This window comes from Tachypleus tridentatus, chromosome 13 (assembly GCF_004210375.1).
Source record: "Tachypleus tridentatus isolate NWPU-2018 chromosome 13, ASM421037v1, whole genome shotgun sequence".
Classification (NCBI taxonomy): Eukaryota; Metazoa; Arthropoda; class Merostomata; order Xiphosura; family Limulidae; genus Tachypleus; species Tachypleus tridentatus.
The window spans coordinates 193,549,202-193,574,511 of NC_134837.1; the positions used below are offsets into that span (position 1 = coordinate 193,549,202).

At 35.8% G+C, this 25,310-nt stretch overlaps 1 protein-coding gene and 1 long non-coding RNA gene across 6 annotated transcripts in view; one reads left to right on the top strand and one right to left on the bottom strand.

Annotated features, from left to right (window-relative positions):
- LOC143238328 (protein phosphatase EYA1-like) overlaps window positions 1-25,310 on the bottom strand; it is a 241,022-nt gene that overhangs the window by 186,590 nt on the left and 29,122 nt on the right. The gene's annotated exons all lie outside the window — the stretch shown is intronic.
- LOC143238330 (uncharacterized) overlaps window positions 1-25,310 on the top strand; it is a 74,123-nt gene that overhangs the window by 18,475 nt on the left and 30,338 nt on the right. Inside the window, exon 3 of the long non-coding RNA XR_013020534.1 lies at window positions 22,804-22,993. This is a non-coding gene — a long non-coding RNA (uncharacterized LOC143238330). The remainder of the gene's footprint in view (window positions 1-22,803; window positions 22,994-25,310) is intronic.

The following is a 25,310-nucleotide window of genomic DNA, read 5'->3' on the forward strand; positions in this document are numbered from 1 at the left end:
ATTCAAAACGTACGTTTTTTTGTTAATACTTACATTTTCTATTTTATTAAGTAAAATATTATTTAATAATGTAGTTGGTTGTTTGGTAATTGTTTTTATTGAATTGAAAATAAATCTAAATTTAATTGGACATTTATGTAATTTTCGAATAGCATAAAGAAACAACAAATCTACATAAGAATTATGTTTAGAAAAAGTTTATGATGAGCTTTAACGAAGTTATTAATTACTGTATCTTTGGATTGGTTGATAAGTATAAAAAATTGTGTATTATTAATTTCTTTTATTATAATTAATGCATAAAACCTTTAACAAATGATACGAATGTCAGAGTTAGCTTTATTAATAGGAATTATAACGTATTTTTCTTGCAGTCTTTTAATCTTAGTTTTTGCCTGAGTTAATGATAAACCTGTATGGTATTTTTTAAAATTTATGTGGGATAATTTTATTTTTATTATTTTAAGTATATATAATTTCCATTATAAAAACTATCCAGTTGGATAAGCTGTAATATAATTAAGTTTTAAAATATATTCATCACTATTTTTCAGGAGATTTTAAAATATTATTCTTATTACATTTTGTTGTTATTATATATTTAACTCCTCTTTATTTATTTTACGTAATATTTTACCTTTTATAATATCTAAATTACCAGTAATAATATGTTTTTGAAAAGTATCAACAAATAATTTACCTTAAGAATGTGAAAATAGTTTATTAATATCATCTACATTTAGATTAGTTAAAAACGTTATAATTGTATATTAATGGACCAATTGGAACTTCATATTTATAACTGACGATAGGTCTTAAGTTATTACAATGAAAAATATTATTGTTTATGGATTGATGAAAAAATATTAAATGATTTACAAATTTCTAAAATTAATGTCCAAAATTAATTATAGAATATAGAGGTTTTAATTTCTGTTTCTCTCTTTTAAAACTTGATAAATCATTAACTTTTAATCGATATGCTACATTGTCTACAAGTAAGTGTTTTTTATGATAATTTTGAAAGTTATATTTATTATATTAATTAATACTTTTGTTTTGGGAATACTAAGTTCATATATATTTTCAAAAAATATTTTCTTACACTAATACTATGATAAAAATATTATCCAAATTACTACACAATTCTGAAAAATTAACCCAATTTACTTTATTATTTCTTTTACCTCTAGTTTTCCTATTTTTATGAATAAAGTTATCTATAAATAAAAATTAGCAATATAATAATCATAACTCAAATTCAGAACAGTAGGAATATTGAAACGTGGTTTAATCCATATGGATATTATGTTTTTAGTTTTAAAATGTAGAAGTTTTCTCGTTGTAGTCTATTGGTGCCTTCATTAAGATTTTCTAATATAGTTATCTTAACACAGGTTAAATGGTGTATCCTGAAATGTTTCAGTTCTATAGAACTCATTAAATTGTTTTTAACTTAAGATCTATGTAAATTTATACGTATATGTAATAGGTTTGAAATTCGACCCACATATTCCATATGGCTTTTAGTACATTATAGTAAATTATATATTTATTTTACAAAATCAATTATTGTAAGTAATAAGGTGAAAAGTATTTAGAACAGGTAATGTGAGACATCTTTTGCTATTACGTTTTATTACATTAGAAACAATATAATAACTATAACTAGTTTGCTGGACTAAATTGTAGTTTCAATTTAATATGCCACTAGTTATATCTACTTATTTCGCTTCATTTGGATATAATTATTTAATTTCACTAAAATTTATTCAATGTATGTGAATGGTCGCTGACTATGTCGCACCTTCCATTGGATTGTTTAAGCTTTATGGAGTTAAACAGAATCGTGAGAACAACGTTTCGACCTTCCTAGGTTATGTTTATTAACATAAAGATGACCTAGGAAGGTCGAAGCGTTGATCTCTGTTTATCAATAAAAGTGTTACTACCCATACCAGCCATTCTAAAATACAATGTTTCCGAAACTTGAGAATAACTACTAAGCTTAGATTTGAGAAATGAATTAAGATTTTTGAATATAATCAGTAAAATTTACGAGCTTAATAGATTATAGTTTGTTTGTTTTGTTTTTTTTGGAATTTCGCACAAAGCTACTCGAGGGATATCTGTGCTAGCCGTCCCTAATTTAGCAGTGTAAGACTAGAGGGAAGGCATCACCACCCACCGCCAACTCTTGGGCTACTCTTTTACCAACGAATAGTGGGATTGACCGTCACATTATAACGCCCCCACGGCTGGGAGGGCGAGCATGTTTGGCGCGACTCGAGGCGCGAACCCGCGACCCTCAGATTACGAAGCGCACGCCTTAACGCGCTAGGCCATGCCAGGCCAAAAGATTATAGAGCTGTTAGAGCAGAAAATGGTTCATTAACAAAAAGTATGGACTTCTTATTTTCTTGACTAATACCTGTCCTCTTCTGGTTCTTTGGCATATCTATAGAGTTATAATGTCCAAAATGAGGTTTCGATACCTCCAGTGGGCAGAACACAGAATGCCCACTGTGTTGCTTTAACAACAAACAAAACAAAATTTGGTTGGAGCGTCGAAGACTTACAACAACAATACTGCACGTGATTTAAAGTATTTTCTTTCCACTAAGTACAGATCTAAACTTTTATGAATCTGAGATAAAGCAAGAAAGATGATGTTTCGTTTGATTGGTTTGAGTTTCGCACAAAACGACACGTGGGCCATCTGTGATGGCAGTCCCTCATTTTGCATTGTAAGACTAAAGGGAAGGTAGCTAGTCATCACCACCCACCACCAACTCTTGGGTTACTCCTTTTAACAACGAATAGCGGGATTGACCATCATACAATAAATGCCCTCATGGCTGAAAGGGCGAGCATAGCTGTTGGGACGGGAAATCGAACCCTCAAATCTCAAACTGCGAGTCAAGCGTCCGACCCATGCCGGGCCGAAAGATTATGTTAGCAAATGTATAGGGGGTTGAGGTAGAAATACATCACAAACCATTTTCTTTACTAATCTCGTTTTTATAATATAACAGTTATCGTTTTACTCCTGTCTCGAGAAAAATATATTTGTATCAATTTTTTTAAATCAATGATTTGTTAAATCACTCAAGTGACCTTTCCTTAAGAATACCGTGTGGGCCCGCATGGCCAAGCGTGTTAAGGCGTGCGACTCGTAATCTGAGGGTCGCGGGTTCCCATCCCCGTCGCGCCAAACATGCTCGCCCTTTCAGCCATGTGGGCGTTATAATGTGACGGTCAGTCCCACTATTCGTTGGTAAAAGAGTAGCCCAAGAGCTGCCTTCCCTCTAGTCTTACACTGTTAAATTAGGGACAGCTAGCACAGATGGCCCTCGAGTAGCTTTGTGCGAAATTCAAAACAAACAAACAAGACAGTGTGATAACGACATGACATTACTACTCTTTTATATTACAATTATGAACACTGTAAACTGTTTATTGTTTATTATTCTTTTTCAGCCATATGCACTGTTGCCATAGTTTTTTAGAAGGATGCTTGAAATAAATATCACTTGTTTTATCACTAAGCGAATTCTGTTTATTTTACATTTATTTCAGTAAGATAATACTTATTGTGCACGTTTTCCTTTCATTTCACGTGTTTGACAGAAAAACCTGTTCCCCGCGATAAGTTTTCGGATTTACAATGCTAAAATTAGGAGTTCGATGCCTCTCAGTGGACCTAATCTGGCTTTGCTATGAATAAACACACACAGAAAAACCAGTCATTAAACACAATTTCACATTTATCATTTTTCTTCGACTAATTTATTTTCTTCGAGATATTTTGTAAACTACTATATGCCTAACAAACTTACTGATCTACAAACGTTTTAGAATTTTATCTTATTAGTTATTATTTGTGGTTCTTTAGCAAAAAAACTAATCTTTCAGTTAAGTATTCGTTCAGTGTTTCTGGTTTTTATATGATTTTATCTCTGAAGGTTTTATCATCTCGAAGATCACTGTTAGATATTATCATCTCGAAGATCACTGTTAGATATTAAACAGTGAGAATGATATTAATAACTCATCATCAGGCCATGTGATTTAAAGTTATGGATTTTTTTATAAGTTTGTTTCTTGAATTTCGCACAAAGGTACTCGAGGGTTATCTGCGCTAGCCGTCCTAAATTTAGCAATGTAAGATTAGAGGAAAGGCAGCTAGTCATCACCACCCACCGCCAACTCTTGGGCTACTCTTTTACCAACGAATAATGGGATTGACCGCTACTTTATAACGCCTCCACTGCTGAAAGGGCAAACATGTTTGGTGTGACGGGAATTCGAATCCGCGACCCTCAGATTACGAGTCGAATGTCTCAACTGCCTGGCCCTACCGGCCCAGATCTACAGGAGAGCTGAAAGCTTGCCTGATTATAATAGAGATCTAAATTCACACACATATGAATTAAAATAGAATATAATCAACATGGCGTTTGTACCTTTAAGTAATTTATAAAATTCAAGTGTGAAAGTTGTTCGCTACATAGTAAAATATATTATTGTATATTGTCTTACTGTATTATAATAAAAATATTTCGGCTCTTTCTTACAATATGGGCCCGGCATGGCCAAGCGCGTAAGGCGCGCGACTCGTAATCCGAGGGTCGCGGGTTCGCGCCCGCGTCGCGCCAAACATGCTCGCCCTCCCAGCCGTGGGGGCGTTATAATGTGACGGTCAATCACACTTTTCGTTGGTAAAAGAGTAGCCCAACAGTTGGCGGTGGGTGGTGATGACTAGCTGCCTTCCCTCTAGTCTTACACTGCTAAATTAGGGACGGCTAGCATAGATAGCCCTCGAGTAGCTTCGTGCGAAATTCAAAAAACCAACCATACTTACAATATGATAATAACCATATAACCCGAGTGCTTTCAAAAGGTAGGTCTTTCTTCTTCAAGGACATATTCCTTTTTCTCCAAGTTTGCTTTCACTTAAATTTACTTTTTTTTTTATTGTCAATGATATCGCATAGATATCTATATTTATATTTTTATTTAGTAAATATTAATTTTATTTTATATTTTTAATACTTTACATAGTTTCAAATTTATAAACAAACTTCAAAATATGACTGAAAAAATTTAATACTAATATTTTCTGTATCTGTGTAAACAACTTGTCACGTAGCTATTTTGCCCCCTTATTCTCTTTTCCAGACCTTACTTTAGGTAATTTCTAGTGTAATTAGGTAATTACTGGTGTAAATTACGATCCAATTTCAGTAAACAAGAGACTATTTCATTCACTGTTGCAACACCATCACTGATTATGTCACGTTATGCCCAAGTTTGCACGTATTGAATCTTAATGCAAACGATAGAGTTTAGAAGGGCTGCGCACGTGCATTTGGCCAGCAGGGTGTTATTATGAGCTGTGATAGAAGTTAACTCTTGTTTCAACGATTTTGGGCTTGGCATGGCCTAGCGCGTTAAGGCGTGCGCTTCGTAATCTGAGGGTCGCGGGTTCGCGCCCGAGTCGCGCCAAACATGCTCGACCTCCCAGCCGTGGGGGCGTTATAATGTGACGATCAATACCACTTTTCGTTGGTAAAAGAGTAGCCCAAGAGTTGGCGGTGGGTGGTGATGACTAGCTGCCTTCCCTCTAGTCTTACACTGCTAAATTAGGAACGGCTAGCACAGATAGCCCTCAAGTAGCTTTGCGCGAAATTCAAAAACAAACAAACCAAGTTGATGATGTAAGTACTTTATTCGCTCTTTTATTACAATTTGTTATTAAAAAGGCCCGGCCTGACCAGGTGATTAGGGTTCTGAACTCGTAATCTGAGGGTCTTGGGTTCGAATCCCCGTCATACCAAATATCTTTGCTTTTTCAGCTGCGGGGACGTTATAATGTGATAGTCAATTCCATTATTCGTTGGTAAAAGAGTAGTTCAAGAGTTGGCCGTGAATGGTGACGACTAGCTGCTTTTCCTTCAGTCTTTCGCTCGTAAATTAAAGACCCCTAGCGCACATAACCTTCATGTCGCTTCGCGCGAAATTCAAAAACAAACAAAAACACTTTCAAAAATTCGACTTATTTTATGCCAAATTAAAAATTATGTTTTTTTAATATAAATTAAAGATGATATTCCAGATAGATGCAACATACTTTGGCTTTATTTAACATACAATAGAAATTTCTGTTAATAATGTTTTGTTCTCTTCGAAGTAGGTAAATCAAAGATATTTTTAATTCTGAATATGTTTAGACCTCATAGATTAAAAACGTACTATGAATAAAGTAATAGTAAAACTATGATTTTACTAAAGAATGAAATTATTACTCCTCCCACAATACGAGTTAACTAATTATGTTAGAAAGTGAACTAAAATCTGCAAATAAGGATTGAAAAAAAAAGAGTAAATAAATAAGGCTAAAGATCCCTAGTTATTAATCCCTGTTATGACTGCACATAGAGAGAACTTTAAACTCAATTCGAGCCCGGCATGGCCAGGTGTATTAAGGCGTTCGTGTCGAAATCTGAGAGTCGCGGATTCGAGTCCCCATCACAAACATGCTCGACCTTTCAGCCGTGTGGCGCTAGTCATCACCACCTACCGCCAACTCTTGGGCTACTCTTTTACCAACGAATAGTGGGATTGACCGTGATATTATAAAGCCCCCATGGCTGAAAGGAGGAGCATGTTTGGTGTGATGGGTATTCGAACCCGCAACATTCAGATTACGAGTCGAGTGCCTTAACCACCTGGCCTCACTTGCGCTAAGCGTGTCACTGTTGTCTATTTCACATGTATTACTTGTGTTTCTTTATTCTGAGACAGCAGACTGTAGAAGAACACACGTGTTATTTAGATCTATGAACGTACGTAGCGTAAAACTAATTCTCCATAAATAGGTATAAAAACTTAATAAACAAGATTAGTTTGTTTGTGGTTTTTTCTTATAGCAAAGCCACAAAGGGCTATCTGCTCAGCCCACCCAGGGGAATCGAACCCCTGATTTTAGCGTTGTAAATCGGGAGACATACCGCTGTACTAGCGGGGGGCAACAAGATTAGTAAAAACTGTTAATTAAAAAACAGGAACACGGATCATCAAAAGTACAGAAGTAATTTAAATCAAAAGTACTTTAAAAAGTAAACAACCAAAGCTGTGAACAGCGTCTACATTATTTTTTTGAACTACAAATCCCTATTCTGACTCCTAAGTACTGCAGTACAAAATAAGGACTGACAGCAGTTTTTCGAAATATTACTTAATTTTGTTTTTATATATATAAACAAAAAATGAGGCAGGAACCCGCCTAGATTATGAATCAGCCTTTAAAAGAAGATATACGGTAAATAGTTAAGGTATTCGACATACAGATGACAACCAAGAGGTTATAAACCAATTACTGAAGGTAAGCACGTGGTTGAATAGCTAAACAGATGCAATATTGCTAAAACGGTATACATATATATCTAAAACCACTAATCAACAATTCTTTATCAACGACTGGCATGAAATAAAATCGACTTAATATCAAGGTTAGTTCTACTCGGTATTACCCGGATGTTAAAAATACAGAAAATGTGTACATGAAATGAGATTTTCTAATATTCCGTATTTTATTCCTAAGCTATACAGTTTAACTGTCACGAATAACCTGTGATGTAGCCGTTTCGCCTTTTGTAAAAAGTATTCACTATCAACTTCTAGTAGGTTTACATTTTAGCCTAGATAGTAGAACCTGCTTGCAATAGGTCTCGGGTTCAACCCTGCACGAGGAAGATACAAACGTGGGATTACTACCATGTTAATAGCTCAGGCTCTGTTTTGTTGGTCCCAAGAATTTTCAAATTTCTTCGTTGGTAGATGACAGTAAGTAGAAATGTTTCACTTACATGTTTTGTTGGGATGGATTGTCTTCTTCATGTCTGTCATAATGTGTGTAGATTTGATGCTCACTTGTTCTTTGCTAAATTCAATACATATTTTTAAGAAAGCAATGAATATTCAGCAAGAAAACGACTGTGAACGTAGTGTATGGATTTTAGGTGCAAAACTACTTATTTAATTGTACTTCAGTTGGATCAAAACTCAAATAATTATTGCACTGTTTTGGATCGACAGTTAACTACTGATTATTGTACTTCTGTTGAATTCACATTTCTTCACGTCATGTATAATGCAAACAGCTGATATACATGTTCAAAAAAGTGATTGTTTGTTTGTTTTGAATTTCGCGCGAAGATACTCGAGGGATATTTGCGCTAGGCGTCCCTAATTTAGCAGTGTAAGACTAGATGGAAGGCAGCTAGTCAACTGCCAACGAATAGTGGGATTGGCCGTAACATTATAACGCTCCCATGGCTGAAGGGGTGAGCATGTTTGGTGTAATAAGGTGTCGAATCTGCAACCCTCGGATAACGGGTCGAGTGCCTTAACCACCTTGCCATGCCTGACCATAGTCGTAACGTAAGATTTAAAGAATAAGCTGATTTTCCTCAACCACAAGTAATAATGTTTAAATTACAAAATGTGGACCATGCAAGTAACCTCAGATAGTTTATAATCACGAAACTAAAAGTCACTTGTGTGGTTTTTAAGAAAAGGCTTATTTAACTAAATAACAACAATTAGAAAGTCATGACTAACACCAATCTTTCTAACATAAATTTTGTATGTAGAATTAGTTTGGAGATAATTTAAATACATTCTTGCTATCGTAAGCTTCATTAAAAGTTTATTAATTTCGACTAAAGTTCATACGTCAGAGAACAAACAAACACAGAGTCAACCGTAACCTAGTGGCTAGAATGACAAACTATGTATCCACCCTTAAAAATCTTGCTCCACATTTTAGGAAAGTAGGTATGTACATTATAAGAGTGACAGTCAAATCTCTGTTCGATTATAGTAGCCAATGAGCTGTCGGTGGGAGTTAACAGAGTTGCATTCCCTGAAGTCTGTCAGTTTAATATTGGTGTTGGCCAAAGCAGAAGGCTTTCGTGCAACGTTGTATAAATATCTTGAAAAAACAAACAAGACTAATAAGCGGAGATCAACAGCTGTATAAAGTCATTCATAAGAAGCAACGTTCCAAAACCCAATTTTCTATCCAGTGTCAGCGAACACGACTGTTTGTTTGTTTAGAAGCAAGCAGAAAGCTACATAATGGGCTACCTGTGCTCTGTCCACTACGGGTATCAAAACCCAGTTTTAGCAGTGTGAGTCCGCAGACATACCGCTGTACCACCAGATAGGGAGAGCAGCGAACAGGAGCCAAAAGAGCAAGAGAATAGCCTATCTTTTCAGCACTTTCTTGTTTTGTTAGTTACCGTATTATCACATTTTTCTTAATATACGAGTTTAGAATGAGAGCTTTCTGTAAATTATGAAGGCTCTTGGCGCGTTTTATAACCCCTACATGTTCCTTTGTTTACTATATATTGGGGTATAACTATGAATTCGAGGGTCCGCTATTCGCGTGAAATAAAAGGAGGGTTAGCGGTAGATATCGTTAAGACTAGCTTCTTTTTCTTTAAAAAACATAACCGATGGTTGACTAGCGCAGACAGCTCTTGTGTAGCTCTGAGCGAATATAAGGTACCTTCTCCTGTGGCACAGCAGTTTGTCTGTGGACTAACACTGCTAGAAGGTTTCAATACCCGTGGTGGGCAGAGCACAGGTAGCTTATTGTGTAGCTTTGTACTTAATTCTAAATAATTAAAAATCTAATCAAATATAAAATAATTAATACAATGTTGTGAAAAATGTAACTTCCCCCCTTCTCTTTAAAGTAACTATTACAGTTGTGACTCTTACGTATAGTTCGTACACTCACAAGTCATTAGTTACTTTCTCGCAGTTAACAAGAGGAAGTCCTTAGTAGCCGCGCTTGTAATTAGATCTCAATTTGGTCAAAAGATAAAGCTACGAGTTAAAAGTTTGTACTTGAAAAAAAAACAAAAAAACTCAGAGCCATTCTATGAGCTGTTGTGCCACGGTTGAAAGTCAATTACAAAATATCCAACATTGTGAGAATACTCGTTTTAGAACGCCCTACATTTGCCCTGACTGATACGTAACTAGTACCTTTCTAGTCAACTTATCACCTTTAATCTAACTTCGTAAAATAGGCCTCGACAAAAGATGAACACAGATCACGTTGATAACATTCACCACAACCATTCGATATTCTATTTAACCTGGATATACATTCATAAATATAAACGACCACTGAATAGAGTGTAGTGATTACCAGAATATTTCGTTGTAATTAAAGTAATATATATGTAGGCAAAACAATGATCATATTTGTGGTGTAGCTCTCATAATAATACAATTCTGAATTAAGTAACAGAATAAAACTTAGAAGGAAAATTAGCCTGAATATACTATTTCATTATTATATCGGATATAAAATATAATGAAAACTAACATCTTACTGTCATACTTGTTGATTTGTTGTTAAGTACAAAGCTGTCGAATGGGCTTTGCCCATCGCGGAGATCGATCCTCTAATTTTAGTATTATAACTATTCAGTTTTATCGCTACCTACCAAAGGGCGCTTTCATTCTTGAGATGCGTAATTTAGCTTGACCAGGACATTTTGAAACTACCCTTTGACTGTGCAATTAAATTATGATTTATTATGGTTTTACGAGATTAACGATATGCCAGACAAGCCAAAAATATCAGGTGAACAGTGTTCATTGCCTAACATGAACAAATACCCCTTGAATGGAAAGAGCACACCAAATGCACAGACAGCGAGGATTTTCGTTCAGAACAACACAAATCTGACCTTTTTGAGGTGTCCATTGTTAAAATACACTCTTTCCATATCCATGGTACCACCTTCTTGAATTATCTTCTATTTTGTTTATAGTTTCGCGCCAAATAATCTGTGGCGAATTTCAAACCTAGATATACAATGTAAGCTAATCACAATCTTTCATTATACAGAGGTTGGCAAAAAATATATTATTGAGCGGTGAAAAGATATTTACTACACGGTTGATACTAAAGAAAATGTTATAAAGATAAACTGAATCAGTACTTGTTTCTGAGTGATATTTGTGATATTAATGAAATACATGTATTGTCACTTTTGTTCAAACGTGTATGCTAATTTTACACACAGTTCTGTGGCAAGTTCTTCAAGTCCTCGATCTAATCCAATACGATAAAGCGAATGAATGTCTCAAACCCTAACCACTTATGTGCGGTTACTTTTTGGTTTTTAAATCACATGTAGAAATTATACATTGAAGTCTTTCTAAGTCAGTTCTTATTTTCATTAACATTTATAAACAGGCACAGCTGAAATAATAATATCAGATATTCTAAAAAATGTAATATTTACTACATGACTACGTTTGTTATACGACAGAGCAAAGTTTACCCTTTAGGAGTGTGGCTTCTCAGTCAAACAACGCTATTCCACAAAGTGTACTCTTTAGGAATACAGCTTCTCACTCGAACAACGCTATTCCACAAACTTACTCTATAAAAGTTACACAGCAGAACTGTAGCTTATCAACTAAGAAAAGCAACTATACGTAAGTTATTGTGAAAAAAATACAACTAGCCAATTTAAAAAGTCCACTCTTTTTAAGTTACTCTAAAAACATACGGTTTTCCGCCTGAACCAAACTACTGTGCCTAAGTCATTCTATACAAATCAACTCACTCAGCTTGTATAAAACTATCGACATGCGTGTGTGTGTTTTTTTCTTACAGCAAAGCCACATCGGGCTATCTGCTGAGCCCATCGAGGGGAATCAAACCCCTGATTTTAGCGTTGTAAATCCGTAGACATACAGCTGTACTAGCGGGGGCCTATCGACATGACAGATGCAACCTGTTGTGTCGAATAAAGTTAGGTCTCGGACACAGAAAGACCAGTGAAAGAGAAACTCGTTCCTTTAATTTAACGTGTCTTTATAAAGAGAATTATTCGTCTAAGTAACTTTTTATGAAGAGAAGATTGAGGGTTTGTAGTATCTCAAATAATAAGAAAGAGGCATATTAAATTATGAAGAAGGCTTATCCAAAATGGCAGGTGATACGAGTTGAACTGCCTTACTAATAACTAGATAAGACTTACGAAACATGGGTACAATAGAAATACGTGTCATCATCTGATAGCACAGCATTCCTCAGGTTTTATCATTTCTCAGCACTATGCGTTTAAAAGTGGTGAATCGGAGACTTCCATTGCAACCTTGGATTGCCCGCTTGTTTTAGAATTTTCACGCAAAACTAGACACGTCTATTGGCTGTCTCTACTTTTGAAATGACTGACTAGAAGGAAGGCAGCTAGTCAATCTCATTTACACTCAAATTTCTTATCACATATTTATGGCTGTTGGACGCGAACCTTGGGCCCTTGGATTCACAGTCTGGGCACGCTGACCAATCCGAATCTTTAGAACGTGAAAGGTAATATTGTGTGTTGCTGGTTCACGTTTTGTCATAGAATAATTGTAGCCAGCAATGGAGTGATTTTTGCGAATCTTCTCAAGCATTCAGGTGTCAATAATTTATCATTTCCAAAGAGCGTGGACGTAACAAATCAGATATGACAGGAAAACCACAGTTAATTAAAAAGAAAGTGAGAATCATTTAGTTTACTTGCAATTCTATATATGTTTTATTATTAAACCCTCTTTATTAACGTCAGGATGTAAATTTTAACGACGACGGTCCGAGTCTATACGAGTTAAATCCCAAACAAAGTAGCTGTGTTTGGATGAAATATACTGTGTCAAGTTCTTTTAATCATTAGACTTCCTAGTTTTAATATTAGACGTGTTGCTAGTATTACAAATTGGTAAAAGACGCATGCTTCCTTCAATTTAAATGTCATGCATCATTCTTACGTATTTGAGGCATTCAAATCACACAAGATGTTTCCGTGATGCGAAGTCAGCGGCTTTGACTCCGGGCGGTTCTTTAGTGTTTAGCCTTGCATTCTTCACTGTGACTGACTACAAGATTACGAGAATGTAAAGAATTCGTGTCTTAATCAGACTGGATGGAACATGACTTCTCAAGAAACCACAGGAAAAAGTAGGTTTACGTTGCGAGGTTCAGGTTCGCTTACTACAGAGAAAGTAGTGTCTGTTTGTGCGGATGCCAAGTTCGTCACCAAGCGAGGCGAGGCAGAGCTAAGCCTCCCTGCTGATGAACTGATAACCGTCGAAGTAATGATGACAAATGTGAGGTCTTAGCGCTTTTGTTGGCGCCTCTCTGGACGAACGGACTGAGTCCATAGACTGCCATTTTCTTCGCTTGTTGGTCACTTTTAAGTGGTTCAGACCGCTTTTGCTCTCCGATCTTATCTGAGTACGAAACTGTTGACATGCCGAAAGCCGTGCTTATCCAGCGGAGCCGACTGCTACGGCGAGCGCATTGCTTGCGATCGGTTCTTCAGATAAGGATTTACTTGAAGGAATGTGTGGTAAGCCTTAAACGTACCGTTGTTTCACCGGAAAGTCCACGAAATTATTCAGGCCAGCTTGATAGATCGCCTGTCTTTTAATATAACGCGGTGTAAGAAAACGAGCAAAGATCAGTGACACATTTGTTTCAGTAGAGCACCGACTCGTTCATTTGTGCATTCATCTTGGTGCTTATGTCAGACTAACAACAAAAACTAAATTTCGCTATTAATTTAAAGACGACAGAACGAAGTTTTTTGTTAAAGGTACAAGAAAAAGCTCTCGTTTTTTTCACTTACATTACCTTTATTATAATCACTAACATTGAACGTGAATATTTGTATATTGAAGAACGTTTCCCAAATCTGTAGAGAGAACAAATAAAATCTGTAATTAAGCCTTTGAATTATTTGTAAAACTAAGAAAACCGTTAGAATACAAATACTGTATATTAAGCTTGTTTGTTTGTTTGGTTTTTGAATCTCGCGCAAAGCTACACGAGGGCTGTTTATGCTAGCCGTTCTTAATTCAGTAGTCTAAGACTAGCGGGAAGGCAGCTAATCATCACTACCCACTGTCAACTCTTGAGAAACTCTTTTACCAACGAATAGTGGGATAGACTGTCGCTTTATAATGCCCCCACGACTGAAAGGGCGAGCATCATTGCTGTGACGGGGATTCGAACCCGGACCCTCAGATTACGGGGTGAGTGCCCTGACCACTAGGCCATGCCGGGCCAAAATACTAAGCTTCCAAGATATTCAAATGTCAATTTTTGTCAGTGCAGTTTACCTGAGACACGTTAGAGACATTATTTTTACTATAGAATTAGTTTCACATGAAGCTACGAAGTTTTTGTATGAATAAAATCAGTTTAACCACTAACAGTAAAAATGTGCACAGATCACAGAAATAAATATTTTTTGGTTTTTCAACAGTTTGTTCCAGAATTATGCGCAAAGGGTTATCTGCGCACAATCGTCCCTAATTTGGAGCCGATAGACAATACGGATGACAGTTCGTCAACACCATCTACCGTTAATTGTTAAGAACCTCTTGCCTCACCGAATACCAATATTCTCATTGTACTGGCAACGGGTCGCGATTCTTCAATCTGAGGATTTATATTCCGAGCAATGGGACACATCCTGTCTGTATGAAGAATTTTAAAAGTGGAACCCGTCTCATGTAATACAAAAAATGTATTTTAATATGACAACGGAACACAGAGATGTCTCGGGATTCGAATCAGTATTTAATCGACTGAACTGTTGTTTTAAATTAAGCACAAAGGTACACAATGGGCTATCTGTGCTCTGCCCACCACGGGTATCGAAACCCGGTTTTTAGCGTGGTAAGTCCGCAGACATACAGCTGAGCCACTGGGGGGCTCGACTGAACTAACATATCTTGTCAGACTTTACCTTCGATTCTTTCAGTGATTTAGTCTGGATAAATAATAACTGGGAAAACGAACGGCTGCTGTAAAGCTTAGAAAACATTACTTGTATAATACGTACTAGGATAGAGTTTATAACCGAGTTAGCAATTTTGATGATAGTCAAACGAAGTCAATGTGCTTATAAATAAATCAAGCAAGGCATTCTTGATAAAAGAATATTGACAAATTAACATATATCAAGTGGTTTTGTGGCTACTAGAAATAGTGAAACGAACTTACCTGTCACGATACTCGTATGTATAGATAATTTCTCAACACTTACTTTGTACACAAACCGGTAGTTTCCAGCAAAATTTTCTATAATAATAATGTTATTAACACTTACCTTGTATACAACAAACCTCTAGTCTGCCATGAACGTTTCTGTAGTTGTAACGTGTACGTAATGTACAGTAGAGCAACAATAAATTTAACATCGAATTTTAAAATAGAAAATCATTTCTTATTTATTCATATATTCGGTTTTTGGTAAGTCATACCATTTCTTTTTGTCCTTCATTTTTGAAATTGAAAAACAATAGTTTTCTTTGCAGATGTTGTTTTAGTAAAGGGCCCGGCATGGCCAAGCGCGTAAGGCGTGCGACTCATAATCCGAGGTTCGCGCCCGCGTCGCGCCAAACATGCTCGCCCTCCCAGCCGTGGGGGCGTTATAATGTGACAGTCAATCCCACTATTCGTTGCTAAAAGAGTAGCCCAAGAGTTGGCGGTGGGTGGTGATGACTAGCTGCCTTCCCTCTAGTCTTACACTGCTAAATTAGGGACGGCTAGCACAGATAGCCCTCGAGTAGCTTTGTGCGAAATTCAAAAACAAACAAACAAAATGTCTTAGTAAAAAATATTTTCGGATTTTCAGAAAAAATGTCTCACAAACTCTCAAATTAACGACTTTTATACTGTTCATATGTAGTCAGTGTGATCCAATACAACATCACATAGAGTCATTTTACGTTTCTTGCTTGTAACAACATTCAGTGCGGGGAACTGACCAAAACACCCAATACCTATTTGAAATACACCAAATACTTCAGCAGTAACTAGTGGAATTAAACTGTAGTATTGATGGTATCGTTGTTTACAAATGAATATGTGACTATGTTATTAGAGACCCTGCACCCAACAAAGTTAAGGACCCACAAGCAGAATGGTACATATGTAGTAAAAATATGTAGCAAATTATATAATCGATTCCACTGGAGTATTGTATTCATTCTTGGACTCCTTATCTTAGGAAAGACATTGAATTTTTGGAAAGGGTTCAGCGGAGGGTTACTAAGATGGTATATCCAATGGAGATGTTATACGAAGAGAGATTAACATCCTTACAAATGTAATAAGAAGGGATAATGAGGATCTTGGTTGAAATGTTTAAGTTTGTAAAAGGAATTGATAGTGTTGATGTATCAGCGGTTTTCATACTTAACAATGTGAATAGTAGAACTAGGGGACACAAATGCGACTTTTATATTTCAAGTAGGGTGGTTAGTCCATGAATAGGTTTCCATTGGATGTTGTGAAGGCAGTAACTTTGCGTGTGTTTACATGAACGCTTGATAGGTATATGAATGTTAAGGGCTGGTTCTATTATTATTATTATTACTATTATTCTTATTACTATTACTATTATTTATTACTATTACTATTACTATTACTATTATTACTATTACTATTACTCTTATTACTATTACTCTTATTACTATTACTATTATTACTATTACTATTATTACTATTACTATTACTATTACTATTACTCTTATTATTATTATTATTATTATTATTATTATCATTATCAGAGTTTGGCTTAGAAAATGGACCAACAGGTTCCTTGTTGTCTTTAAGCATTATGTTATGTTATAGTTGCTAATGCTTTCCTATTTATATTTTATACAGAAAGTTAACCAGTTCTTCCCTTTAACGTCCTCGCAGAGGTATATGATATGTTTAAAAAAGAAGAAAAAGATGCAGTTAAACAAATATATCACCGAAATTTCGCCCTCAAAGTTAAAACCAGTTATCCGGGCTGTGCTTGAGATACAAAAATATCCCAACTGTCTTTAAATAGTTACTTCTCTTACTCTAATAATGTTAAATCAAGTAAAATTATTATATTCATCATTGTAGGAATTTTAGTTTCTTTTTTTTAATTTCGCACAAACCTACACGAGGGCTATCTGCGCTAGCCATCCCTAATTTAGCAATGTGAAACTAGAAGGAAGACAGGTAGTCATCGCCACCCATTGCCAATTCTTGGGCTACTTGTTTATCAACGAATAGTGGAATTGACCGTCACATTATAACGCCCCCACGGCTGAAAGAGAGAGAATAGTTGGTGCGACAGGGATTCGAACCCTCGAACCTCAGATTACGAGTCAAGCGTCCTAACCACCTGGCCATTTCGGGCATTTTGATTTGAAGACCAGGGTTGCTTAGAAATAAAGAAAAATTAATAAATGAAACGGCAGTTGCGCACAGTGTGTGTGTGTGTGTGTGTGTGTGTGTGTGTGTGAGAGAGAGAGAGATAGTGGATCGACAACCCCTCTAGGCATTATTTTATTCACAGTACACAATTCTATTTATTCCAGGCTCCGTTTTATACTACGTTAAAAAAATTTACATAATCATTTTAATACGAAACATGAGCTAACATATCTGTACAAACCTCGTCGTGTTTAGTCGTCTAGGCCTAATTATTCATTAACAACATTGTTCGTTACATATCTGTTAACATTAGCAATGTGTTTCAGAACGGTACATTAACAACATTTTTATTACGGTTTATTTCTTCTTCTTCGCGGAAAATACTAATTCTCGCAAAAGGGGAAATTAGGAGAAGATAGAATACACACTTTTTAAAATAATACATTTCTTACAAAACAGCATCGTTCATTGGTTAGTTTGTCACATTCAAAACCTCTCAGTTGCTGTTATAAACGATCCGTGAAACCTACAATTACTTATACAAAACATTACTTTCCTTAGGGTTAGACTCGTAGGAAAATTAGTAACTGGACTGCATAAAGCTACCCAGCGTGGAAGGAAAATAGTGCGACAAGTACTTTTCAAGATAAACAAACAGAGCTATTTTACAGCCATCTGCACTAGTCGTCCCTAATTTCGTATTACAGACCAGAGGGAAAACAACTAGTAAACCACTTAGTGGCAACTGATGAGTTACTATGTTGGCAACGGAAAGTGGGATTCATCGTAACATTATAGCAGCAAAGCGACTGAAAAGGCAAGCATGTTCGGTGACGAGATTCGAAAGCGCAACTCACAGATTGCGAGTCGAGTTCCCTAAACGGTTAGCCGTGTGCACATAAGAATTTGAAAAAAAATATCATTTTCTCTCATAATAATAGCGAGTGGTTGTATTGTCACAGACGTTTTTTTTTTCCAAACTCTGCACTCAGACTATTGTTATATTCCTGAAAGATTTTTTTTATTTGCTTTGTACAAAATATTTACTGATCAGCATGAAACGCATATTTGTTAAATAAACGCTCAAAGAAATCACATGTACGTACGTTACTTGCAATACAGCAACAAAACTGATATTTTTAAAATAATGTTTTGTACGGTGGAAATATTGATAAAATAAAAATTAACGATTTGTTTTGAAATTTACTATTTACTCTGGGGATTTTTTTTTTTAAAGAGAATATATAGTTGCCAAAAAATATTTTTTCTTTCCAGGTTTCTAATGTGTAGGTTTCGTACACTGAACAATAATTCTGAAGTTGTCTTTGAGGGGAAATTATTATTATGTTTATATAATAACGTAACAGAAACTGCAAGTCCAGTTTACACCCGTTTATACGGTATTGAGTTTCCCTAACGGAAACAAATAAAGTCCGTTAATTACGACACCAATCAATATTAATTTCGTAACAACGAGGCGTAAAATATATACTTTTGCAGTCAAAATAACCGATAACTTTATTAAAAAACCTTTTTGTCGAAATGGACATTCTTTTAACGTAAGTGTTCAATCTGGTAATATATTAACTGCAATCCACGTGTAAAATTGTCCCCCCCCCTCCAATGAATCAACGGTAAGTCTGATGGCTTACACCGCTAAAATCGGGTTTAAATATTTGTGGTTGGCAAAGAACAGATAGTCCATCGTCTAATTTTACGCTTAGTAACGAACAAACAAACATGGCATGCAAAATGTAACTTTTATCCCAACTTGATCTATATCAGAAATTTCCCACAAAAGCCCGAATCAATTGTTAAATATAAAGTTAACATAAGAAATAAATTACATTAAATGTCACATAGCAGACCCCTCCGAACCGTAAAATTTGGGGTTTGATGCCTGTCATATTTATAATTAGTAAATATTGTTACGAATTTTTTGTCATTTTCGACTTATAAAAACTGCGAGATCCATCAATTTCCAAACAACAAACAAAAAACACGTAATTAGTAGACATATATAACAAGATGGCACCGGACATAAAAATCAGAACTATGCGACCTCACAACATTTGATACTAGCGAATACATATTTAGCGAATTTAGTTAATTGAATAGCTACCTGCCTTTCTCCTAGTTCATCATTTCAAAATTAGGGACTGCCAGCGCATATAGCCCTCAAAGAGCTTTACGGGAAATTCATCATACACGTGCGCAATAAACACATTCGTCATTATAATTTTTACGAATAATCTGCCATCAAATAAACACAACTTCTGACCGAAAGTAAATTAATGGCATAGATCTAAATAAAAAAAAAATAACTTGAATATTGACGAAGCCAATTCTAATTAGAAGTACACGATGTTCGAAGTATGAAAAGAATGCATTTAATTCGTATGTTTGTTCGTTATGCTATTAAAACATAAAACTTTGAGTGTACTATCTGTGCGTAGATATCGCAACCAGATTTCTAGCTTGAATGCCCCAGTGGCGGATTTAAGGTTGTGTGGGCCCTACATCCCATGTAATTTTACACAGAATGAAATTATCAGTGGGCCCCCATTAAAACCATGGATCCTGGGGCTGAGCGTCCTCTATTCTCTACCTTAATACGCCATTTAAAATTCCTTAGACCAGTGGTTCCCAACCTTTTTTATGCCCCGCAACCCTAAAAAAATTTAATATGCCCTCGCACTCCTCACAGTAATTATTTATTTAAGAATAAAGGTGAAGATGGCCAAAACAAATGTTATCTCGCACCCTCTGGAACGCTATCTCGCACTTCCAAGGGGTGCGAGTGCCCCTGGTTGGGAACCACTGCCTTAGACTTACCACTAAGCCACTGTGAAGCGTGCACTGAACCAACACACCAATTGTTTTCAGACGTAAACCTAACAAAATTCCAAGGTTTTAGCTGTCTGACATATTAAGATTATTCTAAGAACTAGTGAGTGAAAATAAAAAAGAGATTGTTCGTATAAACCACACTAAAACTAATATCCGATGCTGACGAGGCTTTTCGCGCAACACCAGAGGTCGTAAGCTACGACAAGCACAGTAGTGGTTGAGATGATGAACAACAACTGTTGTAATAAACTACATCACAAAGTGTGTTTTACTTAATTACATAATATTATAAAACAGAATTAGGGTAAGGAATAACTTTATCTATAATTTTCGATAGTAATTATGATTCTGCACCCATATTGTACGCTCATAATAACCAATTACTATTATTTTATTAATAAGTCTAAAAGTTAATAATATTTTGAATTTGTTTAAGAGTCGGTGTATTCTTCCCACCCACCCTCTCCCATACAATGCAGGCTTTATTTGACATTATTTTAAGTTAAATATATTCCAGCTTAAGTTTCTGCGTCTAAGGCTGTTTTATTAGGCTTATTAACTTAAAACTTAGCCTTAAAACGTTTGGATAAAATATGAAAAGAAAGTAGCTGTTCAACTTTAGCATGTTTAAAACATTTGTAAAACATTTTAAAGCATGAATGTTCCAAACCTGCCATATTTTTTTCTCATAAGTAATCTAAAGTTTAGTTGTTTATTTTAGAACAAAGTCACAAGGGGCTCCCTGTTGTGTCCACCGTGGGAAATTGAACCCTAGATTTTAGAGTTTTAAATCAGCAGACGTACCGCTGGCTCTTCGGAAGACAGTAATGTTAAGTTTGTTTAACATACATGCGTATCTGCTTCTTCTAGTGAACGTAAAATTGAATGCGTTTCAGTTGTTTATTATTAACCACAAAGTTGTACGATCAGTTATATGTGCTGTACCCAGCGATATTTAGCGTTATTAGGTCTCAGACTTGCCGCTTGGCGACCGGATGGAGAAGAGCCGTGTAATTAAGTTACTTCATTAATATTTATACACTTATTTCACATACTTTTGTAATATCAATCTAGTATATAACCCGAATTATCCTCAGATGAAACGAAATAAAATATGGAATTTTAAATTTATCTTTCACTAACAATGGGCTCAACAATTGGTGCCCATAGCAGAAAATTATTACGTTCGATATAATTCGTTTACAGAATCAACGGCGTTTGTTGCAAACCGTAGAAGAGATTGGTGTCTTAATTAAACTTAGGTAAACCTCTACTCGCCTGATATTCACCCGTTCCAAATACACTTAAGTATTTCCTGTTGATTTGCGAATTTCGCGCAAAGCCACGCAGGGACTAACTGTACTAGCCGTCCCTAATTTAGTAGCATAAGACAAGATGGAAGGAAGCTAGTCATCACTGCCCACCGCCAACTCTTAAGCTACTCTTATTTACGAATAGTGAGACTGACCGTCACATTGTAATGTCCCCACAGTGAAAGAGCAAGCATGTCTTAGTGGACGGGGATTCGAACCCACGACCTTCATATTGTGAGTCGAGCGCCCTAATCACCTATCAATGCCAGTTAACTCTATGGGCATGAACAATGATTTTGTGCTTTTTCCAAAACTGAAATGACATATCCTTTGTCTTATAAAAGGATTATCTTCCTTAAAGGTCAGTAAAACGAATTTTAACCTTGGAACGTTGTGATGTGATCTCCAGTCAAAGTTGTTCTCTGTTTAACTTAACTTGAATGTTTGGTGCATATAAATAACAACGAGGCTACCCAACTGCGAAGAAGAACAAAAGACAATATCTGCAAACACATATGCCTGTATTCAGCTCAAAGAACAATAACGGCTTATTAAACAAAGCTCATTTAGTAAAATATTAAGATGACACTCAGTAGAAAACAGTAAAAGTTAAACTGGAATTTATAAAGTGTTAGATCCGGCAAGAAGAACAAAAAGTGTAATAAGATAATATGTACCATCGTCCTTCCATCCTTCCCTGCCCTGGCATGGTCAGGTGGGTTAAGGCGTTCGACTCGTAATCCGAGGGTCGCAGGTTCGAATCCCCGTCACACCAAACATGCTCGTCCTTTCAGCCATGGAGTCGTTGTAATGTTATGGTCGATCCCACTATTCGTTGATAAAAGAGTAGCCCAAGAGTTGGCTGTGGGTGGTGATGACTAGTTGCCTTCCCTCTAGTCTTACACTGCTAAATTAGGGACGGCTAGTGCTCATAGCCCTTGTGTAACTTTGCTCGAAAATTCAAAACAAAAAACAAACATATCATGTTAGGCTACAAACCAAGAAGGTAACTAACATTACTATGACCTATAAATATTACAACTTCCATTTATTCGTTTAACTGTTCCGTACAGTGTACCTTATGATCTCATTGTAACAGACCTGCGTGTCTACCTTCACTTACATCACAATTTCTACCATTAACGAGTATATTAGAAATAAAAAGTAATTGAATGCTTATATAAAGTATTCTGAGAACAGATGTCGAACATAAAGTAAGTTTTATAAGGAGCACTCATATCTGTTATTTTAAGATAAAGTGTTCTTTGGATGTCATTTTACTCAGTTTCACACATTATTTACACTTATCTTAACATAGATATTTTTTTTTAATTTCGCGCACAGCTACACCAACGTTATCTGTGTTAGCCTGATTTCCCAGTGAAAGACCAGAATGAAGGCAGCTAATCACCACCCACCGCCAACTCTTAGGCTACTATATTACCGACGAACAGTGGGGCTGATTGTCACATTAGAACGTCCCCACGAGTGAAAAGGAGAGCACATTTGGTGGGACAGGAAGTCTTAAAGAGAGGTAATTAACCCACTAAACCTCATAGATTAATATATTTCACGTTATATGTGCAAGATTTTCAAATCATTTAACGAGCTGGTCAATAGAGTTTTGTTTAACCTCTATGTAATGAAATATTAGTATGGAATCTATTCACCATCCATGTTATAGGCGAAACCATAACTGTTAATACTAAAAGAAATTGGAATTTTCATCTCAAACGTAACCTTTGGCGTATGTCGACTAAACGATTAGGTCAAGGAATCTTATAATTCAGCTATAGCTGCCCTAAATTCGATCTAATGATCAGTTCGGTGAGAACCAACTAGAAACACCCACCGCCATAAGGTGTTTATCCGAATCTTTGAAACAAACAGCGAAAACAACTCTCACAACCGATTTAATATTAATTGGTATCGCTTGTTAATTCTACAAAAGTCACCAATCTTCAATCCGGCACAACACCTAGATCCCATCATAACTGTCCCTTAACTATACAGTTTTCACAAGAGGTGGCGGGTACAAGAAGCCCACACACGTCGAATTAATTTTATTAATTCAGAAATATTTTACATTTTACGTGGTTAGAGAACAAAGAGAGCGAATGAAAGTTGTTTTTGTGTCACAGAAAAGAGTTTATTTATTAAAGAACATGAACTGATATTTCACACACACACACACACACACACTATCCACCATCCCACACACACACTTATCAAATAGTATATTCCAGTGTTTCTCACACTGGTGTTCAGTTCCAAAGGCGGATCACGAAATCAGGAAAAAATATTGTGATAACAGATATTTTAGAGTATTTAGAATAATTTTATGTGTGTGGGGAAAGGCCGACAGATAGCTACATTTCGAAATATTTTTAAAGAGAGTTAAAATGAAGAAGTAACCCTGTCCTATAGAAACAAAAAATTCACATGCCACCTATGCTTTTCAGCTACATTTTATTAAAATAATTAATGTCATTCTGAAATATAAGTACCCCAAGATTAACCCATAAAACAGTATAATCACTTTAAGGCGTTTATGTTCATCTGAAATAAAGTTAACATATTTATACATGTTTTCCTAGGCAAGGGTTCGAGTCCCTCGGTGAACTCAGTAATTAGCCTGATGTGGCTTTGCTAAGAAACACACACACAATATGTTGGGTTTTCCGTAAGTCATTTGAAATTTGGAATCTTATCCGACTTGAATTTTTTTTCTTGTATAGTTGTAATATTAAATATACTTATGTAATCTTGAAAGCAGGTAGCAGGTAGTTTCTTTCCATTCTGTCAGGGTAATCACGTACCATAAAACGTAAAGTATCTCTTCTACCAAAGTAGTTTGTAGCTTCAAATACTGTCTAGTTTATCTTGTATCAAGGTACTCTGGTATTATGAACCCTTGCCTACAGCTTCTGTTATATCAAAGTACCCTGGACTCTGTTTCTGTCAAAGTACTGTATTATTGTTAAATTCCATATGGAGTTTATGTCAAGGTAGCGTCATAATATTAAAAATTGTTGTACCAAGATATTACGGTAGTGTTAAACAATGGCAGCATTCTTTGTTTCGTCAAGGTATTATGGTAGCTTTAACAACTGCCTGGAAAGTGTTAAACAGTAGTAGCAGCATTTGTTTCGTCGACGTATTATAATAGCAGTAAAATGTACCCGGGGTTTGTAGTTTCAGTACTCTGTTAGTATTTGTTGGGTCAAACAAGTGTTATAATGTTAAATATGTTTGGTACCACTGTCATCGCAGTCAAGCAACATTAAACTTTAGTTAGATTACGGTCCTGTCAAGGTAATCTGTCAACATCCAAAATACAATCAGCCAAAAATGTAATGTACCAATTTACAACGCCATCAACGTCAAAATGTGTAGTCAGAGTCATGGACAGAAGTTTGTACTACTACTAAGATAGCACAGATAGCCCATTGTGTAGCTTTGTGCTGAATTCCAAACAATCAAACTATTAATATTAAAAATGTGTTCAGCCGAAAGTATAGAGCGGCACTTATTTTCTTTTTTTTGGTACAATCTGTGTCCTGCGAGGCCTTACAAAATTATATTTACTTCTGCGAAGATTTACTGTAGAACGATGAGTTAATAGTGATAATAAAGATAGGCCTTGTTGTGTAGTTTGAAGCAAATAACCAAAAGGAGGAAACAGCTTATTAAAATCATATCTGATTGGTGAAGGTTTGTTTTGTTTGAATTTCGCGCAAAGCTACACGAGAGCTATCTGCGCTAGCCGTCCCTAATTTAGCAGTGTAAGACTAGAGGGAAAACAGCTAGTCATCACCACCCACCGCTAACTCTTGGGTTACTCTTTTACC